We start from the raw sequence: 19,414 nt of genomic DNA, 5'->3' as shown, positions 1-19,414 counted from the left end.
GTCCGCAGACTGATGCTTTATCCACTAAGCCAAACCGGCTAGGGCCATTTCCACTTCTGGGTATATATCTGAAGAAATCCAAAACTTTAATCTGGAATGATATTTGCACTCTTATGTTCATTGCAGCATTATTTACAATAGCCAAGCTATGGAAGTAACCCAAGTGCCAATCAATGTTGAATGGATAAAAAAGTGGTGGTACGTATATACAATGGAATATTAGTTGGCCATAAAAAAGAATGAAATGTTACCATTCGTGACAGCATGGATGGACCTAGAGGGTATTATGCTTTTTTGGGTTTTCTGTTATTTCTGAAGTGTCAGATGTCTTATTGAAGGACTGAGGAAAGTTGTACTTACGCATGGAAATGGATATTCGTATTCTTTTGTCAGGTCATTAGTGTGTGGAAGTGAGTCAATCTGATCAAGAATTACATTTGGGCTTATTGCTGCTGTGGTCAACAGCAGTGCCCCACTAGCCTCGAATTCCTCTAACAGCTGACTGCCCCATGGTTGGAGTTGAGGTTCAATTGTTGGAGTGTTTCCTTTTTATTCAGTTGTCCCTTCATTTCTGCACCACAGAATAACCTCTCTCCATGTCCTTTTTCTTTCCCCAGAAGCAGTCTCCTGTTGCTTGTACTAAGCTTATGTTGGGAGTGTGAGTGTTTTCTGTTGTTCTAGTTTTACCTAAGTCTAAGAGATGCCTGTATGCCTAGGTCTTAGAGGTGAGGCTTTCTTCATTTTCCTTCTCCTATTGCCCATGGCAGACAAATCTGCCTTTTGTATAAGTATCCTTTGATGGATGACTAGATAAAGAAGATGTGGTACACATATAAAATGGAATACTAGTTGGCCATAAGAAAGGATGAAATACTGCCATTTGTGACCACATGGATGGGTCTTAGAAGTATCATGCTAAATGAAGTAAGTCAGAAAAGAACAAGGACTATATAATTTAACTCATCTGTGGGATATAAAACAGAAGGCAACAAACATAGAAACAGAACAAATAAACTCACAGACACAGACAACAGTATGAAGGTTACCAGAGGGGAAGGGCGTGGGGGAGGTAGATAGTATATAGGGGGTCAAATATATGGTGAGGAAGGAAGACTAGACTTTGGGTGGTGAGCACACAATGCAATATACAGATGGTTTGTTATTGAATTGTATACTTGAAACTTACATAATGTTATTAATCAATGTCACCCCAATAAATTTAATTTAAAAACATTCTGGTTATGAGTGAGGGCATTTGGCCTGTCTTTAGCACTATTTAAAAATATCCATTAGAATGCAAACAGCATAGCAGAACAGACATTGCTTTCTTTTCTATGCCTGGCACAAAGTAGGTGTATCAATCATCTACTGTCACAAAAAATACTCCCAAACTCAGATAGCAAATAGCTTGGCTCATCTAGTCTGGGCTTGGCTTCTGGCTCCCCTTAAGCCTATGTAGGGAAATGAGCAGTGCAGACCTATGCTTGCTTTACTAATAATAAATCATTGTTTCACACAAGGCAAGTCAGGTAACGCTACAATAATACTGCATAACAAAACACTTAAAAACTGAGTAGCTTAAAATATAAGCATTTTCCCCTCACCTAGTGTATGTGGGCCAGCTTGGGCAGCTGTGATTTAGACTATAAACCAGCTGGACTTAAAATCTTCAGGTTGAGTTCAAATCATTTTATATGTCTCCATATTCTCCTTAAACCAGCAGTACTTGGAACATATTTTTCTCAAGGCAAACCTAGAAAAGGGCTACACTAGCGCATGCAGAGCTCTGTTCACATCAAGCTGTTCAGAGATCTATGATCAAAGCAAAAACCACAGTCAAGCCAAAGTCCATGGAGTAAGGAAGTGTGCTCTGCTCCCAAGATGCAGCTAGAGTGCGAGAATATTTGCTGTACAAGACTCTAATACATTAGTGGAGGCGTCCACAATTTGTTGATGTAGCTACATGAGTAAGCATGTGCAATTCAATTTGGTAGTTCTTGGCCCCTCTAACAATATCTGCATATTTGAAGTGGCAGAACAAGTAACAAGGCAAGAGAAGAGAAGGATCCTGAAGAAGGAAGAAAGAGCAGACCCCAGAAGAGCAGAGACATTAATGAGGTAATTTTTCCTACACTAGAACTAACAAAAATCTCACCAATTTTAAAATTTATATTCATAACTGTCTTTATAAACTTTCCAAGGGTAATTTTCCTGCCACCATGCTCAATGTCACTTAGGCAGCCTGCACTCAAATATTTGCTACTGAAAAAATTGTATCCTGGTTATCTAGACATGAGCTAGCAGTCCATCCTTTAGCCTAAAATAAAAGCTGGTTCCATCATATGTATTTGAAATAAAAAATGCTAATATTGTCAGATAATATGACTAGTGGGAAGGAAGCCAACACTATTTCATTATTAACATTTTAAAAGTAAAATTAAATTGAAATCCACTTAAAATGGTTTCTACACTTGAAATAATAGTGTTGTGTTGATACAAATACAAGTGTTGAGTTTCTCTAAGCCATTCTATACTCTAGAGATGAATAACTTTCCACTATGCTTATACGTTTTATTTATATTTATCAGTGAGTCATCAAAGAGCAGAGATAATTATCATGTAGATCTTAAGTCTGAACCAATTGCTCTGTTATATGTAAACATGGTCCAGTCAAACTTGTCTAAGCCTTATTTTGCTCATTTGTGAGATAGCACTGTCATCTATTTTTAAATACTTTATAATGGCATTGTGATAAATAAGTGAGATCAATAAAAGTATTTTGAAAACAAGAAAGAAAGAAACAAACAAATAAACAAATGTTATTATTAGAGATGAGATTTGAAAAGTTGGAGAGAATAAAAGTGAGGAAAGCATACATCTCCCTCCAATACCTTGAGGATTTCAGGGGCTGTAAAATTGGCTTCCTATTGGTTCTATTGCTACATTTCCATTATCCAACTTCTTCCTGTTTTCTGCTACTTACTTTCTCTTTCCTCTTTGGGCTGAATCTCACTTTGCACAGATTCCTTTATATTTAAATGTTTCTACATGATATAAAACCTTGTATTGATCTCACCTGTAAACGTGTGACTTCTGTTTTTAAAAAGTGAAGAATCATTTTGCGATTCCTCTTATTCAGAAAAGTATTTGAGGCCCCACCTTCTTTTTCTTGCTTTCTTTAAATTACGCCTAGAGGTGCTACAATATATATGATTTATCTTCTTTCCTGCCATTTCTACTGGACCTTCCCTTTTAACCATTGTCAAGCTCCCCACTTGCATCTAAAAATCATGGGTCTACAAAAATTCTTCAGCTATGCTCTGATTGTGATTGTCATATTAATTGAATATAGTGCGAGATGACATAGAGAAACTCAATTTTTATATATTATACATGTCATAAAATTGTCTTCGCACACATAGTTGCTACTTAGATATGAGATGACTACTTGGAAAAACAGTGTCTATGTTCATTAGCACAAGAAATAAAAAATTTTGTGTTCATTAACACTATTTCCTTTCAGTTTCTGGACCCCCAACAACCTGCTATCTTTTTTGGACTTTGTGAAGAAAACTAACTGATTTAACCCATTAAATGTATGTCATCACTCTGTATTCCATGGTCTCTAATTTTCTGAGATTAATTTTTCATGTTTTCTTCTTGTTGACCTGGAGATTATGAACTTACAAAAGTCAAAGTTGATTTTTAAAGAAAATTGGCATGATAACTTTCTTTTGTCTTCATCTTCTTAAGATGTGTAATCCCTACATCATGTGAAGAGAATTTGTAGGAGGAGGCAGGAAAGGAAAAACAGGAAGGAAAAGACCTCCCTGGTGTATTCGAGCTGTATTTTCCCCATCTCCTTTCTTTGATGCGCAAAAGGCCTTGCTGTGTCTGCCAGTATATGAGAATGCTAAGTGTGCGGTCTCAATGATTGCAGCAGAGCCGGGGAAGAGGGGGGGAAGAAGGGGGTTACTTTTTGTTTTGCTTTGCCCAGTGTTCATCTTTCCTGTGGCATAAGCTTCTTATCTATGTTAATTTTAGCCTCCAAAGATGTTTTGCATAACACAGAATTATAATGCAATGTCTAAAATAGTGCTGCAGACCAAAGTCTCAGATACATTAGGAAGATGAATCACTTCCTTAACAGGGGCCACTGTATCCTTTGAAATGATTACTTATGAGATAGAAGCAATACATACTTAAGCAGTGTGTGACATGCACAAAATAAATCAAGGAAATTCAAACAATAAATGCTTCTCCTGTTCTTCATGGAGGACAAGAGAAACCTGCAACTCCTCATTTCCATTCTGAAATGAAGGGATGTTGAGTACCAAAATGATGCATTCCAGGAGTAAGTAGAAAGGTCTGGGCTGAAGAAATGGGCTGAGGCCAATTTATATCCCTGGAGATTATAAATTCTCTACAAAATTCTTACTAAGTTTACATTATTTATGTTGAATCTATTTTTGTTTCCATTTTACTTCTTTTGTGCATGTGTGCTTACATTTTTTTTTACCCCTCTTGAAATAGCTTCAAAATCAAAATTTTGTGTCAACTCTGAATAGGAATAGGAAAGGGAAAGAGGGCTAGCTTTCTCTAATGCATTGAAGTTTTTAAGATTCTTGGAGATTTTTTTCCCCCAGGCTTTCATGCTTAACCACTACTCCAGTACCACCATGAATACCAATGAAATATAATAGAGGGCATCAATCATGGTCCATCCAGGCTAGGGACATAACCATGCACAAAGTAACAGTCCCTCTGACTTAATGAAGCCTTCTTAAAGAGGAGCTGTTCGCATTCAAATTCAGATGAGCTATCAGAGCTTGTAAAGGAAGAAAATAACACTTTTTATCCTGAATGATCTCAGAAACTAGATTGTACAGTTCTTTTTTGTTTGTTTGTTTTTTAAAATCTTTATTGTTGAAAGTATTACATATGTGCCCCTTTCCCCCCATTGACCTCTTCTTCTAGCCTGCCTCCACTGGTACAAGCACCTCTGTGATCTGCTTTTCCTTCCACTGTTTCTTGGGCTTCACTAAAGTCCTAAGCACACAGTGCTTACAGAACAAAGGTCAGAAGAAACATAATAGAACATGAAGCATTAAAGCGCAGAAACAGAAAGTGAAAGGTTACAAACAGCTGGACTTAATAAGATTTAGATCTGGAAATATATATATATATATATATACTTCAAGTGTTCTTCTCTGTTTTTTAAGAGGAAAAACAAAATCTAAAGGCAGCCTAAAATTATTTACCACTGGATTATATTAGATGGTTCAAACAGTTCTCTGGTTAGTATTAATCAAACTACCAGGCTGGTGACAAAATTAGAGCATCATGATATATTTGTTTTCTATCTGAAAATGCATGGACCCATTATGAAATCTTCAGATATCATCTCCTGATATTATCTCCCTTGCAATCAACAAAAGGGACTTTTCCATTGCTATTAGAGTTTATAATCACACAAGTATATGCATGCTCCATCTGTGGGGTGACTCTGTGGAATTAGACACATACTTAGACTCATTCTGTCATCCATGAGAGAAAAATGTAATGCAGTCCACTTAACTTTTATGGCAAATGTTTGTCTATAAATAGCAGGCTGTATCGTTTCCTCGGTGATAGGTATGCCCATTTTCTGTGAGTATAAACAAACTTTTAAAATACATAAAATGATATTACAGTAACCTGCATTGATACCAGAGACCCACACACCTTTGAAGCTGAGGCTACCTAGGCAACTGATCTGCCTACTGGACTAAACTTACTTCTAAATTTAGCCAAACTGTACGTCCATCCAGATTTCTAAACTGTAGTTAATACCTATTTAGCTGATGTGCTTTGCTAATTTAAATGGCAAAAAAGAAAATGTTAACACTAAAAGATAATATCTAGTTTATATTCTCAACAATTTGCCCTATTATAAATGAATAAAATGAGTATGTTTGTGAATGAAATAAATAAGGTTACATACCTAGCAAGTGCTCATTTTTTGACCTGGGATATCCATGGAATCCAAGAAGAGAGTATAAACAAAATTCATTGGTGTATGGTTTCCCAAATATCGTTAAGTGTTTTTTAATGTATATGTTCATTTGCAGCAGAAAGTATCCAGAGTTTTCATCATATTATTAAAGGGGTCTGTGATTTTTTAAAAAATTTTCCAAAACTCCAACCTACATCTTCTGTTTCTTAGAATAATGCACTAACAAAGTTAATCTGTTGTTCATACAAAACTAAGTAAGATCCTTTAGACAGAGAGTATTTGTCTATGCATCTTGGGAGATTGATGTGCAACTTTTGCATGCTTAGCTGTGAATCACCTTTAAAAGTTGCACTTAGGCAAAGCTATCACCAATCAAAATGAAAGCAAAAAGAGGAGGGTAAAAAATTGTGATTGTCAGCAAGTTTAAGTGACTTGTGCCAGTTATGTGAAATATAAACCTCCCTTTCTGGGACAGAATATTTAACCAAAGGTTTGAGTAAGATAGGCCTTTTTTCCTGCTGGGTTCTGTGAGTAAATAACACCAGCCCACGCCTGTCTGCATTTATTCTTTCTAAAGCATCTGTGTGCCACTGTGGACACATTCTTATTGGACCACTTTGGGTGTCATTACTCACAATTTGATGAAAAGAGACCTGGATAAAAATTTTAAATAAAAAGAATTATATTTAGCCTGAGTCGGTGTGGCTCAGTGGATAGAGAGTTGGCCCTTGGACTGAAGGGTCCCAGGTTCGATTCCAGTCAAGGGCATGTACCTTGGTTGCAGGTTCCCTGGCCCTGGTCGGAGTACGTGCAGGAGGCAACCAATCGCTGTGTCTCTCTCCATCAATGTTTCTCTCTGTTTCTCCCTCTCCCTCCACTCTTTCTAAAAATCAATGGAAAAATATCCTCGGGTGAGGATTAACAAGAAATAATAATAATATTTAATTTAAACACCAGTCTCTATTTTATTTTCTGAGTTTTAGATATGATTCCTCAGATAAAATACAACTAAAGGCAAAAATTAAAATATGTATAGGTATTTTCATTATAATCAATTAAGAACTAATCCATGCATTTATACCTCAAAATAGAATTACTCTCCTCCCATTTGTAGTTTTGAAGCATTAATGGAAACTCTATTCACATAGTTCTGTCAGATCGCCAGAACTTCATTAGCTACTAGGTTTCTGAAGTATACAGTTTGACTGCACAAGGAAATTTGCAATTTCCTAATATTGGAAAGAAAAAGAAAATAAAGGTTATTATCAAAGCAATACTATAGAATTCTAGTATATATCAGAGTGTGAGCTATGACAGAAATGCATTTTCCCAACAACCATGTAACCAGGGCAACTGGTTTAAAATGCCTATTAGAGCAACTTTTCCAAATAAAACACTATGTAATAATAATTTTTTTGAGCAAATGAGACAATTATATGTAAAAATTTTGTGTAAAAAATACTTTATATGTATACATACACTTATATATACATATAGGATTTCATGAAATTATTGAATCACTTGCACATTTTCAATTTCAGGTTAAATCTTTATGAGCAGCAATATAGAATATAGAAACAAAAAAATAAAGAGGAAAGAAGAAAAATATGACCCTGCTTTGAGAATACCTAAAATCTCAAGTCAGAGAAAACTGAAAACCTAAGAGAGTAGTAAGAAATTAGGATGAACCACTCGATGAAAAGAAGGAAGGATGAAAATATTTTTTAAGAAAAAGAATGAGACATCTGGGAAATACAAGAGGCTTGTTGGAATATAAATGATGGTCTAAATTATCATCTTCAGGAGAGGATCTGCCAGATATCAATGACAATAGAAACATTATCTACTAATAACTTTATCTCTCCCAGGCCAACATTCTGGAAAATGTTGACATCGATAGATTTCCTTGAGCAAGTAGTAGCCACCCTAGACTTGTCAACTTGGTGAAAGTATTCAGTCAAAAATAGTCAATGTAAAATAATGTGCTTCTAAATGAGCTGGTTGGCAAGTGGAAAGAGTGGATTTTGCAGAAGAATAAACCTCAATTACACCATTATCAACAGACTCTGTCTATTTTGGAGCGCACTCAAGCATCTTTCAAGAATTCTGACATTAACAACAACTTTTCCACTGAGAGGAAAAATACCTGTTACCCTACCTCCCCTAAAAGTCCTGCCTCAGTGACAGCAATTCTGAGAAGGGGACTGCTCTTGGAAATATTCACCAACAAAGCCCTACAGAGGGGAAAGTATTGACAGATGACAGCCCCTGAACATGTCTGATCAGTATTAGGAGAAGAGAAGAACAGAAAATTTCTAATGGATAGAAGTTACTAATTCCTGCTTACCTATGACCTGCCAAGCATTACTGGTTAACATGATAAAAGTAATAGCTCCCAGAAGTGTGATATGCTGTGCACACAGCTATTATTATATGGATCAGTCAACACAACAGTTGATATTTAAAAAAAGACAATAATTAAATTAAATTGCTATCATTTCTACTTTGTAAAAAAAAAATGGTGCAAATATAGAACTTCCTAGTCACACCTTTATCTTCATCTAGAAATTGTTTAAATAAATTCCCTTTGATTCAGATAAATGTCCACTGAAGAGCTTGGTTATTTGATTTGGCTACCCACATTGATCAATTTAACTAAAAAGTTATATACTTGACCCTGAATTACTTTATAGTTATACAGAGTTTCCCAGAGTAGTCTAATAAATTATAGTTGAATGATAATAAATTAAAAGCCTGAATTCTCTCTTGCTTTTCTATAAATCTCATGGTCAAATTCCAAATAGTGTTATTTTAAAATTAAAGATGATATTAATCCAAAACAATAATTGCTACCATCTCTTAAGGGCTATATGCTAAGCATTGAAATAGACTCTTTATTTTCATTATTTTATTTAATACATCCATCCAGAAGAAGGTAAATGAAAAGTAAAGATAGAGTAGGGACATTTACTTCTCTTTCCTTAGAATGGCATCAATAGGTAAAGATGTATGTGATTAAAAGACAAAATTTAAAGTGTACTATGTAAAGCCATAAGGAGAACAGCAAGAACTAAAAATGAGGGTGCAACCACTAAAACTTGGAAAACATAAAGGAGAAAAAAAACACACGTGCTCATTTCCTCTACTCACAGAGGGGTGAGTGAATACATACCAGTAGATTTTTTGTGTGATACTTTGTTTTTTCTTTCCAGTGAATACATACCAGTAGATTTTTTGTGTGATACTTCGTTTTTTCTTTCCTTTGTACTCCTGTGTTATAAAAATAAACAACTTATGTACAAGTTTGTCAATACTAGTCCTAAAAATAGTATTAATAATACTGACTTTCAAACTTTGAGGAAAGATGACATCAATTTGGTTCACCCCCTTCTTGTAAGTTGAACAATTGTCCAAAGAGAAGAAAAATCATGAGGAAAAATCATTCTCTAAATATAGAGAACGATGTCAATAACATACCACAAACTTAAAACTGGGAAAACGTGAAGGAGAACAGATTGCAATGATGGGGAAGATGGCAGGAATTAGAGAAACCTTACTGATGTCCTTGGAGGCGTGGAGACTAGTCACCGGGGAGCCAGAGGAGGGGCAGAACTGGTATGACTAGAGGGCATTTTTTCCACATCAAATCAATGGTGTTCTACATTTATAATATCAAGGACAGAAAAACCGGGGCGGCCATTTCTCTATCTATGGCAAAGCTTGTTATCAGGAGCACAGGATTACCCATCTCTGTGAAAAGATGTCTCTAAAATAGTTCTAGGGATTGAAGACAACCTACCCAATTTCCTTGATTCTTCTTATAAGCACTATACAAGCTTTTCTGTTTTGTATTCTGCATGGAGACAGGGGTGCAATGTAAATTGTAAGTGTTATCAGTTACATTAGTTACTCTGATTAATCACATTAGAGTTAGATTAGTTTCAAATATTAGTTTGTCTACATATGACAAATGCTACTTATACTTTTTTTTCTAACATAAAATAAAGTCAGAAAGTAGGCACTTTTAAGGTCAGGGAAGCACAGTAGTAAACCATGAAGAAATGACGCTCCTTCCTGCTCTGCCAAGGAAAGCGTGTGGCTTTCGCCTCATGATCTAAGACAGCAGTTCATTTCTAGGGGCTCCAAGCCAAAGGACGTAAACGCAGTGAATCCCTATGAGCTCCTTCTGAAGGAGCATTAAGTCGCCGTCCTACTTGCTTTATTCCTAGTTTTCTCAATTTCCCAGGGGCATTGGTCAAATTACCCGCTGTTTTTACTACCCAGTTCCAACATATGTTAAAATTGAACCAAATTCTACTCATTTTAAATATTTGTTAGACTCTTTTCCAAATCCTTCCTGACAGAATTTAAAAGGAAATCTAAACTAAAGCCAAAAGAATGCTGAATAAATAGAGAAAAAAGATGGTGAGAAAAAAACAATAAAAGAATGTGCCATAGAACTGGAAGGTAAGATAAATTCATCGTATTGATTTGAAGTGATGTTCTCTACAATTCAATTTTTAAAATAAGGGCTTTGCTGTATTTGATTTAAAATTCCTTAATGGCAACAAGATGTCATAAACAAAAACATTATGGATTGATTCACCTTTTAGAAGGAAGAACTTCTGAAGAGTTACAGTTACCAGAAAAGCGTTTGGAATGTTTTGTTCTTGTTTTGTTTTTTAACCATGAGAGGACTTTAGTAGCATCTTCTTTGAAGGGGATTTTTTTAAATCAAAATAAGCTCTCTTATTTTCTGTTCTTTCACACTATATCTCAGTGGAATTACTTTAAACCTAAAGCTATCGTTAAATAATGCAGCATGACAAACACCTAATGTTCAGTAAGCATCTATTTAGCTTGTTCATCTTCCCTAGACTGGGCTAAACGGAGGAGCTCTGCTCTAAGAATCTCATCCTCCAGGAACCAACAGTTTCAGAGAGGCCTGTTCTGGAGGCAATGACGGAAGTGCAAACAAGGGAGTACAAACCCACAAGCTTTGTTAAGTCCCAGCTAGAACCTGGCACACTGACATTTCCACTTTATCCCAGGGTTCGAAGTGCATTACTTGGCCCAACCTGAAAGTCAAAGGTCATAGATGTGTATTCTGCTTCTTATACCAGTAGTACCAGAAATGATGAAGCCACAAAGCCAAGAGAACATAAAGGAAGGGAAAAGAATTCAAGTCACTAATGCAATAAATCTTCCAAAGTATTCAAATAGGATTCTAAATATAAGGAGCCCACTCGGCATTTCCACCTTCCTCCCCAGAAATCTTTCCTGAGGTGGTATGGAGGGAAGAGGACTATTTGGTAAAAAGATATAATAACTCTAAAGAAAACTTAAATTTCACTGTTATTAAACAATTTAACTATTGGTTCCAACTAGAAAGAAGGGAAAAAACACAAGGAAATGTCATGCAAGGGCTCAGAGAGAGAAGCTTGCCTTTTAAGCCTCTTATGTTTTATTTCTTTCCCTAGACCCACAAAATCTGTTTCCATATTTTTGCAAACAGACCATATGCTCCCAGTTCCTTAATATTAAAAACTGTCTCATCTTGCTTTATTTAAAGTGATATTTATAGTTCCCTCTGTTCTATATGTGAGTAGTTAAGCATTTATCCATAATCATTAGCATTTATTAAAATATTTCGACCAGGTTTCACATAGCAAATTCTATTTGTGAGTTTTGCTCCAAGCTGCCATGCGGTAAAAGCCGAGAATTGTTTTAAGATAGTGGGGGTTGAGAGGGACTCTAATAATACTGATTTTTCTACCCACTTTATGTGGTTCTTCATTAAATAATAATAACATTATTTATATTTTCAGAATGTGATCATGAGCATGAGAGGAGGAGAGGTTACAGCAGGAACAGGTTCCTGAGAGACATGGGACATTGGAACAAGACACTTGAGAATCACCGTTAATGGAGAGAGGCATGGCAATCACAAAGGTAAAAGCTCTTATGCTAATTTATTTTTTAACAATAAAATACATTTTATCTTGTAATTTTTCTTGTATGTGTTAATATTAATACAATATTTCCTGAGCAGAGTTGTAACTTTTAGTTGGAGCCTTTCAACTGAGCACGTCCAAATTTTGATGTGTCAAGCTGTGAATATTTCTTCTATAAATGACAGAAGATTTAACTGTAATTCATTATGCACTGACTATATTAACTGTTTTCTACTTATCAACTCAGAGGCCCACAAAATATAGGACATTTATTTTTAAATTGTCAAAACTAAAATATCTTCCTTAAAATACTTTGGATATCCTATATAATAAAAGGCTAATATGCAAATTGACCAAACAGCAGAACAACCAGTCACTATGATGTGCACTGACCACCAGGGGGCAGATGCTCAATGCAGGAGCTGCCCCCTGGTGGTCAGTGCACTCCCCACAGGAGGAGTGCCACTCAGCCAGAAGCCCTGATCCTGGCTCACGGCTGGTGAGCACACGGGCAGTGGTGGGAGTGGGCCTAAGCTGGCAGTCGGACATCCCCTTAGGGCTCCTGGACTGCGAGATGGTGCAGGGAAGGCTGAGGGAGCCCCCACCCCCCCCCCCCCCCCGCTGAGTGCATATATATATTAGAGGCCCCATGCACAAGATTCGTGCACTCAGAGAGGGGGGGAGGTGCCCTCAGCTCAGCCTGCGCCATTTTGCAGTCCGGGAGCCCTTGAGGGATGTCTGACTGCCAAGGAGGCGGGAGAGGCTCCTGCCACCGCTGTGCTCGCCAGCCGTGAGCCCGGCTTCTGACTGAGAGGCACTCCCCCCAGGGGAGCGCACTGACCACCAGGGGGCAGCTCCTGTGTTGAGCATCATAGCAACTGGTTGTTCTGCTGTTTGGTCAATTTGCATATTAGCCTTTTATTATATAGGAAATATATACATTATATATATATATATATATATATATATATATATATATATTGCTTTGCATATGAACTAAAATCCTATAAGACTCTCATCTAAACCTGCGTCTCTGGAAAACTTCATTTCTCTTCACTTGCCTTCACCTCTCTGCAGCCCAGACACTCAATCCTGTTAGTTCTTCACAGTTCTTCACTCCCACCACAAGACCTTTGCACAGGTTGTGCATTTAATCTGCAGTGATGCTTCCCAACACAGCCTCCCTACTACTTTCTCAGGGAAGTCTTTCTCTAATCATTTCACCTTTTACTTGTAATATTTTTATGTAACTAAGTTCCTTTTAGTTTGCAATTATACATAACCAAATGACCATTTGGTTACTATCTAGCAAGATAATTTAAGCTTCAAGAGAGCCCAGACATCTGTTTTTGGTCACCAATTTATCCTTAGCCTCTAGCACAAAGTCTGATATCTAATAGGCACTCGGTAGCTATTTGATAAATGAATGGGTGTTTTCTATACAAGTGGCTATAAATGCTGAGTCACTAAAAGGTGAAATGTGGAAAATGGCAGCGTAGGTAAATGTCTGTACTCGCTGCCTCCCACAACCACATCAAAATTATAACTAAAATACAGAACAACCATCATCCAGAACCGCTGGAAAGCTGGCTGAATGGAAGTCCTACAACTAGAGAAATAAAGAAGAAAGCACACTGAGACTGGTAGGAGGTGCGGAAGTGTGAATGGGCTGGTCCAGCACCCACATGTGCTGCTTTTTTAATTGGGAGGGAGATCATCTCTGCAGAGGCCACCCAGATGAGCAAGAGATCCCAGCCCCACACGAGACCCCCAGCCCAGGGTCCCAGAGCAGGGAAAATAAGTAAGAACTATGGGCTATAAAAACCAGTGTGGATTAGGGCTCAGTGACACAGAGGCTGCTGGAGACCCAGCTGTTCCTCTTAAAAGGCCGGCACCACAAACTGAACTTACAAGGTTCTGTTTCCTCTGAGCTCTAGCACCACGGCCAGGCTCTGGGGAACACAGACACATACATATGAGGAGGAGCTGGATTGTCTGGCATCAGGGAAGAAACTCAGGGGAGGTTTTCTCCCAGATGGAGGTGCTCACAGGGATCATTGTTCCTGTGCTGGGACCTCCCCGGTCACAGGGCTAACTGGCAGCCATTTCTGTTTTCTCTGCCCTGGTGATTCCCTAAGACCCACCTCACCCAATTTATAACCTCATCCAAGCTTCATTCAGCGGCTTTTGCAAATGAATGGCCTGTCCTTGCTCAGGCTAAAATTTCTCAAACAAGCTAAAGGAGTGCATCACTACTAAACCAGTATTATATGAAATGTTGAAGGGTATTCTTTAAGAAGAGGAAGAAGAAGAAAAAGAAAAAGATAAAAAATATGCACAACAAAATGGCAACAAATACAAACGTTTTAACAATTGAATCTAAAAATCAAAATAATCGAATAAGAAATCTAATGAGCAGAATAAACTGGTGAATAAAATAGAATCAGAGGCATGGAAATGGAACAGACTGCCAATTCTCAGAGGGATTGGGATGTGGGGGTGGGAAGAGATTAAACAAAGATCTTATATGCATATATGCATTACCTATGGGCTGGTAAAGGCCTGGGGTGGGGCAGGAACTGGGTGGAGGGGGGCATCTGTAATAATCTCAACTATAAAGATTAAAAAAATAAAAGGTGAAATGTTTTGGTGGGATGTTAAGCTACATTCTCAAACTCAAATCTACTCTTCCATAGTCAGCAGTGTGTTGTTGCTGACATTAGACTCTGCAAACTATAGTTTTCATTTTTAAACTGGTTTCCTGCCAATAACAAGAACTAGAGAAAAATTGGAAGCCAGGAAAAGGAAATAAGGGACTCTCCCCTTCATGTTAGCTTTCTGTTCATTGGGCCAATGGAATAGCCATGCATTTGGATATGGATTTGCTTTCTCTGGCAACATTACCATCTGTGAATTTGTGAAATGCCTTATTATATGCATATTCTACATCAGGTTTCTCATTACTGAGGAAGTCATTTCTCTACAAAAAAGATGCAACAATACCCTTACCCATGGAATCACTGGTCTTATCATTTAACCCAACATCCTGAAGGAGCTGGCTTGAGAGAATGAAGAAACAGCCTTTTAGAAACTCAGTTGTGGTGCAGGTTATGAAATAAATACCATGAGATATAGGTATTTTACAGAATATTGATTATGTAGTCAATCAGCAACCTATACACAGTGTTGTTTCTTCTATACTATAAGATACAGGTACAAGAATCGGGAAGTGAAAGTAACTTTAAATGCTATTACACCTAATACTCCATTGAGAATTTTTTTTCCTAATCAAGAAATTTGGGTGAGCCCTAGCAGGTTTGGTTCAGTGGATAAAGCATCAGCCTGCTGACGGAAGGGTCCTGGGTTCAATTACAGTCAAAGGCACATGCCCAGGTTGCAGGCTCGATCCCCAGTAGGGGGTGTGCAGGAGACAGCCATCAATGTTTCTCTCTCATCACTGATGTTTCCATCTCTCTCTCCCTCTCCCCTCCTCTCTGAAATCAATAAAAATATATTTTTAAAAAAGAAATTTGGGTGATAATATCACCGAAGATAGGCTTTTAACAGGAGACATAACAATGGCTCCACTGATTTCAAAGTTGAGACTGTCATCTGGCTCTTTACATCACTGAAGCAACAGGTGAAGATTAGGATAATGGGTATAATTGTTCCTGATTATCAAAGATAAAATGTTTTTTTTTCTATGCAGTGGCTTTGTCTGAAACACTGGGGATTCTTTGAGATATTACTTCCATAACAAATGATAAAAGTTAATGGAAAGTCAATGGGAGAAAGAAGGTTCAAGATTCCAAATCTTTAGTTAAAGAATCATGATAATGTAAAATGCTCACCTGAGGGAAAATGGAACAGCTGGTGGAATAAAAGACATAAAAATATCAACCACAACTTCATCGCCATTTATAGAAAGAGGATTATAGCAGCTATGTATATCATTTTTTGTTTGTTACATACATTCATATTTGTATACATTAACTAATTCCATTTTTATTCCCTATTTCCTCTTATTATTGTAGATAAGGATTTCTGGGAGTTATTAATGTTGCAATTTATTCTTTAGTTTATCATATTCAATTAGAACTGTAACTAAATAAGAGGGGTACTATCATTGCCCAGAGACAGAGACTGTTGGAATTTGGGGAACGAGGGTGAGTGCATGTTGTTTGTATATAGAGTAGTTGATTCTTGTTAGAGAGAACAGAAGTTGTTCAAATGAGTAATTAAGCTGAATAAGTAAAGGGGTGAGTTGCATCTGTTTTTAAGCTATTGTCTCTGATCCAAGTCTAATCTTCTCTTCTCTATTCTGTGGTTGCTATTGGGCTGGTGTATTAGAGCCAACACATGTCAGTACACAAAAGCCAACTGTTAAATTATGAGGAAGTTTGAAAGTTGGTTGTTAAATAATCATTATGTAAACTTAATATTAAATAAATTATACTAAATATAAAGGAAATGAATACTTGACATGCATCATCTCTTAATCACTTTACTACATTTTACTATTTTCTACCTTGAGGTCATTTACATCAATTGTATCTGCATTATATCTGAATAATTTCTTCATATTGTTGGATCACATGAATACCTTGAAATCAACTATGGTCAAAGTATTTACACCATAAATACAGGCAAGTTATACAAGTTTTGGTTTTCTCTTCTCTCCCAGAATCTACTTGTTAGATATTTATCAGCTGGTTGGGACTCCATAAATTATATTTTTCTTTTGTCAATTAACCATCTTAATAGGTTCTACCCATACTTGGCACCAGCAGGGGGAGATTAAAGGTAGGAGGAGAAAAGAAGGAATTTCCTTCTTCCTGTTCGATTGTTTTTATATTGTCAGTATATTGTCAATAAAAGCACTTCACCCTTGCAGCAGCAGTTGGCTCCAGTCTTCAGCTTCTTTCAACACCCCAGTAAGTACCACCCTGGATTCTAAGTATGTAATAGTTTGAACACTTAGGAGGGGGGAGAAAATATGTCCAACTCCATCCAATTTTTTGTTGTTCTTAATCCTCACCAGAGGATACTTTTCCATTGATTTTTAGAGAGAGTGGAAGAGAGAGAGAAAGACAGAGAGAAACATCAATGTGAGAGAAACACATCGATTGGTTGACTCCTACCTACATAAGCCCGACCAGAGCCTGGACCAGGGAGGAGCCTGCAACCAAGGTACGTGCCCTTGACCAGAATCAAACCCAGGACCCTTTGTTCCACAGGCTGACACTCTATTCACTGAGCCAAACTGGCTAGGGCTGCATCCAATTTTCACCTTTGATCCAACTATTCAAGAAGAGACCCAGACAACTTTTGACATTTCTTATCTAAATTGAATTGTGTTTTTTTTTTAATATATTTTATTGATTTTTTTACAGAGAGGAAGGGAGAGGGATAGAGTTAGAAACATCGATGAGAGAGAAACATCGATCAGCTGCCTCCTGCACACCCCCTACTGGGGATGTGCCCCCAACCAAGGTACATGCCTTTGACCAGAATCGAACCTGAGACCCTTCAGCCCGCAGGCTGACGCTCTATCCACTAAGCCAAACTGGTCAGGACTAAATTGAATTGTTTTTTGTCATAAATTATATACTTATGTCACTTGATATATGATCTTGATGAAAGTTACATCCTAAATATACTCAGGCCATAAATATCCCAACTCCCATGCCCCTCCCCCCTTCTATTCTTCTGACTACTTCTTAAAACACTCAGAATTATCTTATCTGGAGCTAATCACAAATAAGGACATCTCTTGAACTGTTTATTATTATTTTTACATTTCAAATAGACACCTCTACTTCATTTACTCAAAACAATATTTGAAAAAGTAATTATAACAGTTTTTCAACATCAAGGGAATTAGGTATGTTTAATAACCATTTTTGCATTAGTGAATATTTTAAATTGCTGATAATTGGATCACACACCCACACATTGACATAATCACATCATTCTTATTGTGAAGTATAATACTGAAAGTTGAGTCATATGGTCTTGTTTTATTTTCTCTTTCTTTCTCCTTTTTTTTTAAAAAAAACTAAGATTTGTACCTAGTTAAGAAAGACTTTTTATAAGCTCTTATGTGATGACCTCATTTATTTGTTAAACAATAACACAAAGTTATCAAAATGCCTTATTTTTGCCACAAGTAATACTTTGGTCATATAATACTGATTTAGAAATTTTTTGCTATAATGTCTTTCAGTAACAGTGTGTTTGTGTGTACATAGCCAATAAATGTATGCAATTTTTTTATTTTTTTAATATTACTAACATTTATCAATTAGCTATTCAGTTAGATAGAAGTACTATAAATAGTTGCTAAACTTCATATTTTAAAAATGACTATAGTTAAATATAAGTAAAAGTTTCATGTTTTTAAAACTACTGTAAATTTAATATAAATATATTTTTTTACAACTATAAAGAAATGCCAGCTTTCAGCAATATCTTGGACTTATAAACACAGTGTAATTCAATCTTATTTTCCTCATACGCAATTTTAGAGTATTTTTTTCCATTTTATCAAATGTAGAGCTTTAATAATGTGATGGAAGACTCACTAATATTAAAATAATTTCAGATTCTTCAAAAGGATCTGAAACAAAATTACTCCATATACACAAAACATTAATGTATAGCAGGCACTGAGATTTTAACTCTCAGATGAAAAAAAAATAGCTTGTTATCTGCAGTTATATAGATCAGGACAGAGCTGGTTAAGTGCTTATAGCTGACTTCTGAGGAAACTATAAAATCAAGTTTTAATAATGTCTCCTCGTTTATTATGTTAAAAATTATGAGGAGTGGCTTGGAAGTAAATTAAAGTAAGCTAATAAATAATCTAGTGTCCTGGTTGCAGTTATAAAAGGGTAACAACAGCAGGGATCTTTGTTGATGGAACTTTTTTTCTATGTTGATTGACAGTAGGTTGATTGACAGCATCAAATTTAAATGACACTTTTGACTTCTCTTCCTCCTAATTTGACTTGATAATTGAATTGAAATGACTGAATTAAAATATTTTTTATTTCTTAAATACAATATTAGAACTATTATTATGCTTGTATCCTATTCTGCCCACAAATATTTTTCTTTAAGAAAAAAATATGGAAATTTCCTACTAAGAGCAATCATGTTATTTTTCTGAGAAATAACTCACTATTAAAACTAGAAACAGGCATGATTGTGCTAGCTGCCTTGTCAACAGCAAGAAAGCTACCCAATGCCCCTCATGGCGTCTGAGTATTGAGCTCTCAGCTCTTAGTAAGTGTCTAAAGAATAAAGCAATGCTAGGGCTGGAGTTATAATGTCTAAATATCCAGAGTAGCTGCCATTATAATATCAGAAAACTGTCTAGTTATTAAATTTTGAGATTAGGATTCCTAATAAGGGATTATGAAGCAATGTTAGGAAAAAGAACTTATATTTGAAAATGTCATCA

The sequence above is a fragment of the Myotis lucifugus genome, unplaced genomic scaffold (assembly GCF_000147115.1).
Source record: "Myotis lucifugus unplaced genomic scaffold, Myoluc2.0 scaffold_6, whole genome shotgun sequence".
NCBI classification, from domain to species: domain Eukaryota; kingdom Metazoa; phylum Chordata; class Mammalia; order Chiroptera; family Vespertilionidae; genus Myotis; species Myotis lucifugus.
The sequence above is the reverse complement of the archived record's forward strand: the minus strand, read 5'-3'. Positions refer to the sequence as shown.